The sequence below is a fragment of the Rosa rugosa genome, chromosome 6 (genome assembly GCF_958449725.1).
Source record: "Rosa rugosa chromosome 6, drRosRugo1.1, whole genome shotgun sequence".
NCBI lineage: Eukaryota > Viridiplantae > Streptophyta > Magnoliopsida > Rosales > Rosaceae > Rosa > Rosa rugosa.
In genome coordinates this window covers 25,514,431-25,529,175 of record NC_084825.1, presented here as the reverse complement: position 1 = coordinate 25,529,175, position 14,745 = coordinate 25,514,431, and the positions used below count along the sequence as shown (strand labels likewise).

Genomic DNA, 14,745 nt, shown 5'->3' with positions numbered 1-14,745 from the left:
TATAAAGGGCCCAATTTTATTCTTCGCCCCGGGCCTTGAATTTCTCAGGGCCGGGCCTGCCTCCACGGTGTTAGTTAGGCTAGCTGACGAACAGGCCACGACTCACTGACAATTAGGGCTGTCAATGGGTCGTGTCGGGCTGGGTTCGTGTCGAGTCAAGGTATTTATCGTGTTGCAAGATACAAACCCAAACCCAACCCATTTAATAATCGTGTCAAAAATTTAAACTCAAACCCAACCTATTTATCCCGCTTAACCCATTTAACAAATATGTCGTGTCGTGTTAGACAAAATAACCCATTTCAGGGTTAACAATGCGATCCATTTAACTAAAAAATGCATAAATTGATTAAATCCACTAAAAACTCCACAAGACGAAGAATATAAATAATTATATATATTCATAAATAATTAAATCCAATAATTTTCAAGCAAAATATTTCAAATTGTCTAATCCTATGATCAAATACTCCCAACATCCAAAATTTCAAGAAGAAGTATAACATAATCGGGTTATACGGGTTCACTTCGTATTGGCGGGTTGACCCGTGGCCGATCCATTTATTAAATGGGTCATGGCGGGTTGACCCACGGCCAACCCGCTTTTTAATCGTGCGGGTTTAACCCGCTTTATTTCTTGCGAGTTTCGGGTCGTGTCGGAATTGACAACCCTACTGACAATACCAAACACCCTTGCAGTACTTTTTTCACTTTAACAGTTTTAAATATATGATTTACCAAAGACTACACTGAGGTTTTTGACAGCGGATTATTTCTACAACTAAGTTATTTTAAAGTTGAGTATTCCTACCGCAATACCAAACTAAGCCTATATTTAAGGAAATTCCAAATCAGATTGTTTTGAATTTACTTTTGTATTAAATGATGGATCATCTATAGAAATGATTATTTTTAGGGTTAAATACTGCTTACTCCCTATACTTATAGGGTTTCATCGTTTCAGTCCCTGACATTCGAATTTCATCTAAAAAGTCCCTGAACTCCCAATTGGTCCTTGCCGTCAACCATCCGTCAAAAACTCCATTATCTTCCTCTAAAAAGTCTATTATACCCTCATTTACTTAAAATATATATATATATATATATTTCTCTTCTTCTTTTTTTTTTTTTTTACCTCTTCTTCTTCCGGCTCTCTCGCCTCCTTCTGTTCATTTCCTCATCAAGATGGTTCCAATCCACAGTCCTTCAAGAGGTGAAATGAAAAAAATAAACAAAAAAGAGAGAGAAAAAATAAATTAAAAAAACAAAGTAAGTGAGGGCATAATAGACATTTTCGGCAACTTTAACAGAAAATTTTGACTGCAGGGACCAATTGGGAGGAAATTGAGAGTTCAGGGGCTTTTTAGGTGAAATTCGAAGGTCAAGGAGTGAAACGATGAAATCATATAAGTAAAGGGAGTAAACAGTATTTAATCCTTATTTTTACTTAATTGTTTTAGGTAAATCATAAAGGGTCCTTGACCCAAAGCACCAAAATGAGCCAAAATTAACTCACTTACCCCAGCAACAGATTTTTATTTCTACTAACCCAATTTGAACCGAAATGACTATTTTGCCCTTAATTTAATTATTGAATCACACTTTATGCCAATCATCTCTCTCAGCAGTCCGCACGACTCTCTCTCTCTCTCTCTCTCTCTCTCTACACCCCCTTTCTCTCTCTCTTGGCTGGGCTTGTGGGACTTCGTCCACATCAAGTTCGATCGGAGCATTTAGGGCTGATCTTCTCGCCTAATTGATTGTCAACTTCAACTCCCAGCAGCGGAGTAGCTACGTCAACGAGCTTAGGATTCTGGTCAACCGATCCGATCTGGGACGCGCCGTGGAAGATGCTGGCGAGGAGCAGACATCGGCGTGAAAGATGCCGGTGATGCTCAAATCCAAGAAGAGGGCCGTGGAAGATGCCGGCGAGGAGCAAACGTCAGTGTGGAAGATGCGGTGATTCTCAAACTCAAGAAGAGCTCCGTGGAAGATACCGGCGTGGAGGAGTCGAGAGCTTTTCTGAAGGATTTGTAGATTTGGTTTCGATTGGGTGCTTTTGCATAGGGATATGTGGATGATGCCCAGCCAGGTGTTTAGCTCTCCGATCTCCACCTCCGCAGAGAACTGAGAATAAAGAGAGACAGAGTTGGGCAACATAAGGAGTAAACATGGGTTTGGTTGGGCAGTAGAAACGCGATGACGGTGGGTTTGCTCTGATTTGGTGCCCAGAGCATTTTCTGGGTGCCCAAATCAATTTTTTTTTTTTGAAGTAATGGGACAGAAGGAAAGAAAAAAAGTTTTGAATGTCTATTGGGGGGCAATAGACGTCTATTGAAGGCAATAGATGTTTCTAAATTGGGGGGCAATAGACGTCTATTGGGAAGCAATACATAGCTGATAGTCGTGTATTGGGGGGTAATATATGGCTGATAGTCGTCTATTGGGGGGTAATACATGGCTGATAGTCGTCTATTGGGGGGCAATAGATGTTTCTATATTGGCGGGCAATAGACGTCTATTGGGGGGCAATACGTGGTTGATAGTCGTCTATTGGGGGGCAATACATGGCTGATATTCGTCTATTAGGGCGCAATAGATGTCTATTAGGGGCAAAAAAACCTTTCCGGTGAGATTTTCAGCAAATTTCGGTGGGCAGCAGCCGGTGACCGGAATCCAGCGAAAATTGGCCGGCGAAAGTCTCCGATGTTTTGGTATTAAAAAAAATTAAAAAACAAAAAAAAAATCTTAATAGGGTATTAGGGAAAACCTCCTTAGAATGTTTTGGGTAAGAGGGAATTTACAAAAAGGACTAAATACTGTTTAGTCCTTGAGCTTTTGACCATAAAACACTTCAGTTCCTGACATTCTAATTTCACACGTTTAGTCCCTGTACTTTAAAATTTCAGACCAATAGGTCCTTACCGTCTAAAAGTCGCAGCGAAATGTCTATTATGCCCTCAGTTTTTTTTTTAAAATAAATTTATTCATTTCTCTTATTTATTTATTATTTTTTCTTTATTTTATTTATTCTTTTTTTTTTTTAAAACAGAAAGAAAAAAAGGGGAAAAAAACAGAAAAAAATAAACAAAAAGAAAGAAAGGAAAAAAAAAATCCTTTTCCAAAAATAAAATAAAATAATTAATTAATTAAAAAAAAAGAACTGAGGGCATAATAGATATTTCGCCGCGACTTTTAGATGGCAAGGACCTATTGGTCTGAAATTTTGAAGTACAGGGACTAAACGTGTGAAATTAGAAGGTCAGGGACTGAAGTGTTTTATAGTCAAAAGCTCAAGGACTAAACAGTATTTAGTCCTTAAAAAAACTTAATGGGGTAAGTGGGAAAAAAACTCTAATAATGGGGTAAATGGACAAAAACCCAAATTATAAAGCTATATAAGGAAATTCTAAAGAAAAAAAAAACAATTTAATTGAATGTTATACTTGAAGAGGTAGGAAGAGTTTTTTTTTTTCCTTCATTTTTCTCTCTTTGTCCTGATTTATCTTTTCACATGACTTGACAAAATATATTAATAATTGAAAAAAGTTGAAGGTATTTGGATGTCTAACTAGAACCACCATTTTCCATTCTATGCTGGATTTCTTATCATGATAGTTAAGTTGGACCTTTATCTTTATTCACTTTATTTAGAACCATGACACCTAAATTTTTCTCATATAAGTTATTCTTATTATGTCCGTGAACTGTTGTCCTTTGATTTACTTAAATTAATTGATATTATGAATGTCACACATTCAAATATCAATGGAATTCTTTTTTTTTTTTTTTTTTGAAAGGAAGACGACAAGCTATATTAAATGATAACTGAAGGTTACATGGAGCGATGCAAAAGCATCGAACGAAAATAAGAAAGCATAACAAGATGCACAGACGCATCTATAATGAAGCAGAAATAAAACAGGATAATAAGATGCACAAACGCATCTAAAATGAAAGGTAACTAGGATGTGACTTGATGTCGAACGACATCGCTGCACTGCATATGTCACGAAAGCAGTGTAAATGTAGTAACCGTAACCGTAACCGGTGAAATAATCACCTAGGAGAGGTGATTCGCTCACCAGGAGTTTGAAAGTAATCGAGGGTGTCAGAAACTCGAAAATTAGCAAACGAACTCCTAAGAACCAGAACCAATACCATATCAAAATGAGCAATTGTCTCGGATTCAAGATCCGAATTTGGGTGCGACCCGGGTCCCAAATACGGATCCAAATCCGACCCGAATCCAAAGTCAAGTCTGCATAAACAAACATGACCAAGATCCAGGCCCAATTGCATAACCAAGATCCAGCCCATATGAAAACACTCTGGGCACCCGAGCGGCTGGGCACCCTTCTTGAATAAGTGGACTGAATAAAAAATTGATGTTTCTACTCAGAAAATGAGTTATTCTTATAGTATTATAGGGGCGTAATTAAGAATTAATACGAGGAGCTTCCTACAATGGCATGGCCAAGATCCGCATATAGATAAGGTCTAGTGGTTGGCATTGGTCGTCAGGAAGATTCTGGTGAACCGAAGGGTAGGCTTCTTTGCGTTTTACCTAGCTTACTCATTTGGATCTTCTTGGAAAACCTATTCAGATGGTTTATTCTATGTTGGTGGGATTTTCCCAAGGGTTAAGCTGGGGCAATTTGTTTGCTGATCCGGAATTGTTAGTTTCAGTTCTAGTTATATATTTTGAACTGCTTTTACTTTCTTGATTTGTGCAAGTTTAGGTTTTTTGGCTTAACTGTTATAGTTAGTCTAACCCTGCCTCATCGATTCCACCAAAGAAGAAGTACTTGTGTGTTTTACGATGCATGGCCTTTTTAGTATAACAAAGCAAAAAATAATAGACTATGAGTTCAAAGTTTTCTAATTGTAGGTTCCATGACATGTAGTTTTTTTTTTTGACAGAGTAATAGAGATTTTATTTAATCCCAAAGCCAGAACGGCACATACAAATAAACTTTATATGCTTGTACCCTAAATCAGTGGTCAAGCAGGTAAGGGAATACAGGTACCATCCACTAGTACAATGATGCTCCTTTGAATTTTACGAGCCTACACAACTACAAATCTCAGCGTACACTAAGAAAACTATTTCGAATCTCCCTTCGTCAATGCACTCAATTGTGGTACGTATACTCCAGGAGATTCATTAACTTGGTGTGAGAAGAAATCATAGCAATATAGACTAAAGCCCACGAATAAAGCAAGCCTAAACTGGGCCAAAACCCACTACTTTCCCCGAACAAACTAGGGAGTTATTGGAATTTAAAAAAAAAACCTTAAAAAAAACCCTAAAGCCCAAAAGAAAACCCTAACCCAAGGTCCACCCATGGCCCAGCCCATTCCAATCATCCCTTCCCTGTGCAGCACCGCTGTACACACCAAAACTCGCCGCCAACTTCATGCCGCCGCAAACAAGCCAGAGCCACGACGCCTGAAGGAACTATCACCAGAAAGCACAGATGAAGCCTGAGCAAGCCAACCAAACTTGGATAGCTGTCTCAAGCAGCTACCAGCTCCCCCCGAAGTAGCCATCCCCGCCGCCGAAACCCACCTCACGCTGTGAATTGCCTCCCTCGAGATGATGTCCATGGCCTCTATGGCGTAGAGAAGAAAGATCCCGAACTACGCCGCCACCACAGTCAAACCTCAGGCCAGAAATCCCTAAGCCAATAGGGTACTAGCCCAAAACCATTCCCGTCTGGCAAACGATACAACAACAGCGAGACAGAACCGCCAACGACATCGTCGACCGCCGCTGGACGAGAGGAAAAGATCACGGGAGTCCGCCTTGCCTCCTTATGACATGTACTTTATGAACTGATTGCATTAGAAAATATGTGAAATAACTCTTGTCATGTATCTTTCCGTTGTGTTCCAAAAAAAGTAGGACTTTATGTGTAATTTAATTATTTATTTTTTTTATACGACTTTATGTGTAATTTATTGCTACTAGAAAGTAAAATTCTCCCATAGATAAACGCATGAGAGGCGCGGTCATCACTGCAGGTATTACCACCGTAGCAGTACCAGCTATAGGCCCATCCAATCCAGAACATCCATAACCAACAATGTTAAGCCAAGCATCAACATGCCTTGATAGCGATTGAACAAAAACCGCATCATATACATATTGCAGTCAAAACCACCGTAGCAAAATGGCTATCAGCATAATGTAAAGATCAGAATAAACCAGGCCGCCAAGAAACCCAAGGAATCTAGTCAACCTCAACCTTAACAACATGACTAGATTTGGGTAACCCAAACCTAAACTATCACTAAGACGCACAACCGTGCTGATAATGGATCCCCAGACGGAGAGCAGTATCGAGAACTAAGGTCTCAGCACAACAGCTGAAGAGAAGAAGACATGGCCACTTCGAAAGCCAAAGGCCAGAGAAGAAGTCATAGCTGATAACATTCATGGTTTATTGAAATCGAAACACAAAGAAACAAGAAGAAGAAAAACGAAGAAGAAAGCGGAGATGAATTTAAGACTACATTGTTTTTGAGTTAATTCTAAACAGAAAGAAAACAACCCATTTATAGGCAACAATAACAAATTACAATACTACCCCTTTCATTCCTAACACCCCCCCTCAACCATATGCTTGGGTACCAAGCATGGTTGGAACCCATGAAATATCAGAACTTCTTCTTCAATGCTTGCATAACCTGATGTTAATATACTGTGTCAATTCTGCTTTGTTACTGGCCCACATTGGTGACGACCCATCCAAGAGCAAAGCTAGCAAAGTAACTGTCCTGCAAACCTCCTGTTTGGACCACAGGCTTGAGTGAATCATACAGTCCAAAGTACAAAACACAGTAAACAATGATACCAACACATGATATATTGAATCCACGGTATAGACTACCAATACCATCAGATTTCAATGTATTCTTGTAGACATCAATCAGACTATTGAATTGTCTTTCTCCTCCCTTCTTTGCAACCTTAGAATCATTAGCCAATCAGGTATGAGCATAGTCCAAAGAGTATACAAAGAAAAGAGAAGAAGCACCGTCCAATCCTTGTTCACAGGATTGCAAATGCATAAGCAGCTCTATTGAGTGAGACAAAAGAAGGATTTTCCCCAGGAAGTTGACAGAAAAGACTAGAGATGTTCAGAGGTAATCCACTCATTCCACTGTTTGCCAATGCTTCTGAACCTGCATAATGTTTTGGCAGGGAGGAATGGAAGAGCATACTCCATTGTAACATTATTGATGTCGATATTCTCATCGGCCTTTTTCTCTCCAGACAATTCAAAGCAATCTTCTCCACAAACATGACCAATTCTTTTACACGGATCTGTGAAACTCATTGGTAGCCACACGTCTTCCATTCCACAGTGATCCACCACAATCCAATATATCTTTATCAGAATCAGAACTGGAATAATCCACAAGCTTCTTCAACTAGTTTCTTCTCTCAAGAGACAGATCTTCATCAGAATCAGCACTTAGATAGTCGTCTTTACCCACAATGACATAGTTCTCGGAATCACTACCCAGCAGATGTGCCATCACTCAGAAGGACATAGCTACTATCAGAATCTGAATCCCCATCGACCACGATTAAGCTCTTCAGAAGTCTCCACTAATCTCGGTAACGGAGAGCGGCAGCCAGAGATTGAAGGCGAGAGAATCAGAAGTGAAGAAAGAGAGAGCAGTTAAGAGTAAAGCAGCAGTTGCAACTCCTGAGGCCAAGTTACCAGCAAACCACTTCAAATAACCAAGTTATATAATATGAAGCAGAGACACATTTGTTACCTCTTGCAAGCCATAGACAAACAAAGCAGATATTCAAGTTATTCACTGCAGCTATTGTCTTCCAAAATGAAAACTAAGAGTAGAACAACCACATTACTAAAAGCAGTGAACATTGTAATCCTCATCTTCAAAACCTGGTGCATAACAAACCCACAATTTTTCAACATGGCTATATTCACATGATATAATTTGGCCTCCAACTCTTTTGCATTACCCCAACATATACTGCATGCATAAGTTTCTAAGCTGCTGCCTAATGTGTTTCCATCCACTACCCAATTTGGATTATGACTCACTGCAAGAATTTCTTTTAGGAGAACAAGACATCATCAAAGTTTTGTTATACGGAGGACAGGACACCTCCAAAGTTATGTTATACCCCAAAGATTATGTTATACGGAGGATAGGACACCTCCAAAAGTTATGTTATACAAAATCCATCTCCAAAATTTTGTTATACGGAGGACAACACACCTCCAAGGTTTTTGTTTTGTTTCATAGCTCGTAAGTCAACACACTTAGCTGTAGGAAAAACACTAAACAACAGCATATCAGCCTTATGACACCAAAATATTCATCACTTAGCAGTATAATGTGGCAAGAATCACTATGCCAAAAAATGCTTCAGACGACAGACCATATCTGTCGTCTGATGAAGTAAAAATCTGTTGTCTAAGTGGCTGCCGTCTCTAAGCCATTCAGACGACAGATATTCTCCGTCGTTTATAAGCTACTCAGACGACAGATTCAGTTTAAGTTCTGTCGTCTGAAGTACATAATATTGAAGAATCGGAGTCTATCTGTCGTCTGAAACACCATACCACTACATATTAATGTTGTTGGAAATTCACTTCATCAACGGATTCAAAAAATAACTGTCGATGTAGTTAATGTAAGATGACGGAGTTTTTGTTGTTTCTGTCGTTTGATTGAACCAATATTAAGCTTAGTTGTTGTTTCTGTCGTCTGATTTGAAGAACGATGACAGTTATATGTTGACTGATTTCCTATGCAACAACATAATTCTGTTGTTTGAAGTTGGTAGAAACAACATATCAACCACCTACTTCTGTTGTCTGAGAGCTCTTTGAACTCTACTTTTCTGTTGTTTGAACGTGGTAGAAACAATATATCAACACCTACTTCTGTTGACTGAGAGCTATTTGAACTCTACTTTTCTGTTGTTTGAACGTGGTAGAAACAACATATCAATCACCTAATTCTATTGTCTGAGAACTCTTTGAACTCTACTTTTCTGTTGTTTGAACTTGGTAGAAACAACATATGATCATTTGTTTCTGTTGTTTCTATTTTCTTGATACAACATAAATTGTGCTGTATTTTCTTGATACAACATAAACCTGCATATATCTGTTGCCTTTCAACCATTTTAACATCAGTCATTTACAATCATCAAAATTAACCACAAAATTGGACTAAAATCAGCATTGAAAATGATGGCTAATTTTCATTAATTGCATCAACATCATCCAAAATACAATCCATAGTTCCAACTCTAAACCTAGCCAACAGTTACATTATGATCAAGAGAACCAAAAAACCATCTTATCTCGATCATTTACCTAGTGCACAAAGTCAAAAACCTATAAGGTAAAGAAAGAGTAGCTAGACAGAGCAACTGCATGCATAATTTAAGTTCATCAACACTTTCCATCAGTTATATATAAATGCACAAAAGCAGTTCCAAGTGCTACTCATCTACCTTAAACAGAACCAAAGTTAGAACTGCATAACATGATTTGCCCATTCAGCTCAAACCACATCAATATCCTTCTGTGTGTAAGCCAATCATCCGCTTCCAATGCTAGCCTAATGAGCCTAACTCCAAGCTTTCACTACACAGCACCAACAAAAAAAAAAAATATGATCAGCACATTGTAGCATACAACAAGTTCAGATTGCACAAATAGAACATAACAAAAAATGATGGATGTAACAGAATAGCTTAAGGGAAAGATATATTTCTATTTGGCTATCCGTATGAAAGGGAGAGCGAACTAGAAATTTTAGACATAGACCTTTGACCATGATTAAAAGACTCCAGTCTAGTGCATAGTAACGTAAAAGTAGATATATGCATATATTAAACAAGCATCAAAGGCACCTTAAAATAAGACCCACATGAAGCAAGAACTCCTTCCCCTATATCCTGCGAAATCATGTAATATATATACATATATTACTAGTGAAGTCTCAAAAATACAAACCAAACTTCAGTTGTAGAGTTAAACCTAAAAATGCTTACCAAACACCAAGTCTTGCACTTCCGAATTGCAGGTAATACAATTTGACTATTACTGAAGACTGATCATCTCTTTTTTTTTTTTTTTTTTCAAAACAATTTGTCTGACCATTCAATTAAAGTATTGGCTACAAAAGTTGATCTGAATATTCCAAAATATAATTTCTTACAATTGAAGACCTACATTACAGAGAAGAATACTTAACTTTGATTACAAGGAAAGCCAGAACCCACTAATGTTTCAAGGCTGCAGCTATTTTCTTCTGAACCATTTCCACTCCAAGACGAGGAGATAATCTAGGTAGAGTTTCCTGGACCAGACATTGACATTTGCATTAGATGAAACTACAAATGTGACCCAAGAAAACAATAAAATCTTAATTCTAGCCTATACTAAAAGAATGTTTTATAACATGCTAATAAAATTGCAGGGTCAGCAATGAGTGCAAGTACTATACTATCTATAATCTACAAAGAACTCCAGTCTTAATAAAGAGAACAAAAAGGATCAGAAAACTTGAAATGCTTCAAGTTGGCTGTTGATCTGAGTATGGAACTATAATTCCACCATCTAATGCAAAATGTTTTCTTGATACTTGGCAATGCAACGAAGCATTTTTTATTTTTTTTCTAAACAGACTAGCAACTAAATCCATATCCTTGCAATCATGCACAGGAAAAAAGAAAAGAAAAAAAAAGTAAACTCAATCAGAGATGTATGACTTGGAAAATTAATCATGGATATTATAAAACTAACAAATGACTGAAACATTAGATATATATGCAAAGAGGTTCTGCATCCATCAGCAAGCACTCAGGAGTAAGAATCATAAATCTACAGAAGATAGGTCACATCAGCAGGAAAAAAGCAAAACAAAAATTAATGAAGAACCATGGAATTCGAAAAGGATTCCATTAGAATTAATAAGAAAAGGTAATACATAGTCTGGGGCCTCCAACCATAACCAAGTTGGAAACGTGAAGGCATAAACGCATTGATTCAAACGTCAGCCAAATATCAGAGGATAATGGAACATTTATATTAGTCAGGTAATATTCCAATCAATCTCAACAATGGATAACTGGTTTCAGTATCTAATTAATCTTCTTTGATTGAATGCAATGATAACCAAACCAGTTAATTAGATCCATGTACCAGAACAAAAAGAAAGAATCGTAGGAAGCGTTTACATTTACCCACTACTCAGCCAAACATCAACAGACTCTCTAAAGCCCTTGCATCAATTATTAGAACTAGCTCAGTGTTCACAATCTTTTATTATGACACACTGTTGGACATTGTTTACCTAGTAACTTTACACTAAAATTTAATGGGATCTAGTGTTTACTGTGATTTCTAAAAATGCGCAAGTCCTAGGATACATAAGACCTATTTTATTTTGATTCATCACATCATAACCCATTGTTGAAATGAAAAAAAAAAACAGACCCAATTGCAATGAATTTTGTTGTCAAAACAGCTTGCTGTTATCATATTGCATCCAAACAAAAAAAATCCGAGCAAAGAGTCTTTGAAACTTTGGCTCTGCTGCTCTTCAAATCAAAATGAGCTCGGTGGTTTCTCTCAAAAAAGTGTCAAAGAAGAAAACCAAATGAGCTACAAGAGTGCAGTTCATAAAAAAATAAATAAAAGAAAAAGGGATGTGTGGCCTATCGTTCTCCATCAGTGAAGATGACAGAGCCACCTCTTGGAAAGTCACTTAATGGAGCATAATCACATGATCAAGTTTTCTCCAACACACCAAAGCACAAAGCAACATATATAAAAACAAAAATTAAAGTTCTGGTGGTGTTGCAGACCAAAGGGGCTAGTTTAATTAAGCTATGAATAAGACGAAAAGCTTGATTAACAAAGTGCTCCAGATGATTGCAGAAGATGACAAAGTGCAAAGCAAAAGCAAAAGAAGAAAAAATGAATGGTGGCGTTAGCAGACAATGGAATCATGCATGAGCCAAATATAATGCATTCTTGTCAAAATCTGCTGGACTCTTGTCATGAGGCAGTGGATTAATTAACAAGGATGAATGCAAAGGCTTATCAAAGGAAGAATAAAAGTCAAAGAAAGGGAAGAAGCAAAAGTCAATAAGACAAAGCTCACCAAGACTACCTCAATCAAATTCTGCAGAGATTGTCTTTGGCCTTTCATCGAACAGTTGGTGGGCATCACGTTGCTATTCTACAAATAAAAGAATGAGGGACAGCGACTCAAAACAGGTTCCCAATTCGTCGGCAACCAAGACAGCAACTGCACTCTGCCTTGTTCAGATTTGCCTCGACTAGAATCCAATACCATGAAGCAATTTCAAAATCCCAAAGTCTCTGACAAGCAAGACAAAATTTCACAATTTGATTTCTTTTGTTCACAAATCCAACGAAGGAGTAACGAAAGATAATCAAAATCCTCACCCGGCTTCGCATAGTGAAGTCAGTTGCAAGGTTCAGACAATGACATGTTCTCTTGCCATGAACAAAGGTGCAGAACCATCTCCCAGCACTATGAGCCTAGAATCCAAGAAATTAAGAAAGACGTAATAATCCATTCATGAAAATCAACTGCAAGCAATAAAGTCCAGCTAACAAAGTTAATAGAATGAAAAATTAATGTGGGGACAAGCACAACCTCAAATTGCAATTGAGAAGCAAGGAGTCTAAGCAATTGTGCCACCAGCTACGACTAAACATACTGAATAAACAAAATGAGATTCATATAAACCAAACTCGCAGGTATAATCCCAGACAATCAAACTGAATAAACAAGCTCACAGACTCACATGTATAATCCAAACAATCAAACAATCAGCAATTGTTTAAATAAACGTCAAACAACCATCATCACTCCATTAACAAAGCATCAATTCCAAACAATAAGCAATTGCAACAAGCCAGCAACCATCCAATCAATAAACCCAAACATGGATTTCATATACTCAAACATAGATTTCATATACCCAATGTCCCAATCAATAAGAAATGAAAATTTCAGAAAACCCAACAGAAAAAACGAGGAACTGAATCTCAGGCATCAGATATAGAGTCATGGAGGCTGAAGATTGAGAGGGAGGAGCACTATTAGAGAGGAGTCAGAGCCTTAGATTCTGAATAACCATAAACCATCCCAAATCGAAATGAACCATAAACCATCCCCAAATCCATAAACCAGAATAAAACCCAATTCTATTTCAATCACCCCATCTCTAAATCGTTATCCCAAATCTAATTTCAAAGGAAACTCCCAATTCGATATCCCAAAGAAACCCTAAAACCCCAAATCGATATCCCCAGGAAGCCCTAAAACCCAACACAAATCAAGGTCGAAACCCTAAGACGAAGAATAAGACTTACCGTGAAATCGTTTGTGCAATCAAAGAACTCCACCAACAGTGTCTTCTTGACCTAGATCGGGGAGAGGTTGATGATACTCTTCTGTGTAGAAAACCTAGATCAGGGAGAGAATAACCATAATTGGGAAAGGGAAAGAATGTCTCTGATCGGGGCAGAAGAACCAAAATGGCCGGGGAGCTGCAGTTGCTCGGGGTCTAGCTCAGGGAAAGGGAAAGAAGGTTTCTGTTTTTTTGACCAAGTGTTGAGAAAACTCGAGGTATAGGTATCTAGTTCACATTAAGTTTTAGTTCAGCCAAAAAACTATTTTTGTCCACATAAGGGTAAATAATTTTTTTCATTTACTCAGACAACAGATTCTGTTGTCTGAATTTTCTAAACTATAACAAACTTGAAAAAGTTGAATTGGTGTTGATTTTGATACCATTTAGACGACATAAATAGTTAAAACTGTTGTCTGAAGATGTTCAAAAAAATCAGACAACAGAAAAAACGTCTTCTGTCGTCTGAGGGGTATGGTATGAAGCATTTTTTGACATAGTGAATATAGGCTAATGAGACAATTCAAAATCGCCAAGAAGAGCACAAGATATAGGAAGCCGCATAACAGAGAATTAGACATCTTCCTTCTCAAATTTTCCATATCAGACCTTAGTGATATGAGAACCCCCCCCCCAGCCATATAACACCAAAGGTTGATTTGCACAGTTTTGAACATAAAGCTCAATCATCCATATTCATCATCTTCAACACACAACTTTCACCGAATAACTAGATAGCAACAATTATCATTACATGACAGTCAATTCCATCAATTTTTCTGTATCAACACAGGAATAACACCATGAATAATAAATCATATCCACTAAGTGCAGTGCAAACGATTTAGAATTACCGAATTCCATCAAGACTTAGATGAAAGAATGCCCACCAGGTATTTGATGAAATGTTCACTGAGATGAGAGAGTGATTTTGTATTACAGAGTGAATAACCAAAGCAACCTCAATTTAATCATAGCGAAAAGATAAATTTCTGGTGTCCGATGAGTGAACCAAGCAAATACTGGACTACCGACGAAGCAAACTGGAGCAAACGGTACACACTACAGTAATAAAACTTCGAATCATAGATAATGGATGATGAGATCATGCTCAAGCTTTGAGTGAGAATCCATGGCCAAGGCTTCAATTCAGGTGAAATTGAATTTTTGGGGTTAGGGTTTGAAAAAGGGGGATACATATCGAATTGAAATCTAATGAAGCTGATAAAAGCGGAGGTTAGAGGTAGAACGAAAGCATCTACAAGCATGAAATAGTCCACAGGATC

The 14,745-nt window shown here is 37.8% G+C and overlaps 1 long non-coding RNA gene across 4 annotated transcripts; it reads right to left on the bottom strand.

The window, feature by feature from the left end:
• Window positions 1-9,423: 9,423 nt before the first annotated feature.
• On the bottom strand, window positions 9,424-13,627 carry LOC133715914 (uncharacterized). 4 transcript variants are annotated; one of them, XR_009849267.1, is made up of 7 exons: window positions 13,422-13,627; window positions 12,700-12,753; window positions 12,486-12,581; window positions 12,187-12,398; window positions 10,061-10,368; window positions 9,920-9,964; window positions 9,424-9,650 (listed from the first exon to the last, which is right to left on the bottom strand). It is a non-coding gene; the product is annotated as an uncharacterized LOC133715914 (long non-coding RNA). The 4 variants fall into 4 exon arrangements; XR_009849269.1 differs by lacking the exon at window positions 12,700-12,753 and having other exon boundaries at window positions 12,178-12,398; window positions 12,486-12,632; XR_009849268.1 differs by lacking the exon at window positions 12,700-12,753 and having other exon boundaries at window positions 12,486-12,632.
• Between the last annotated feature and the right edge of the window lie 1,118 nt (window positions 13,628-14,745).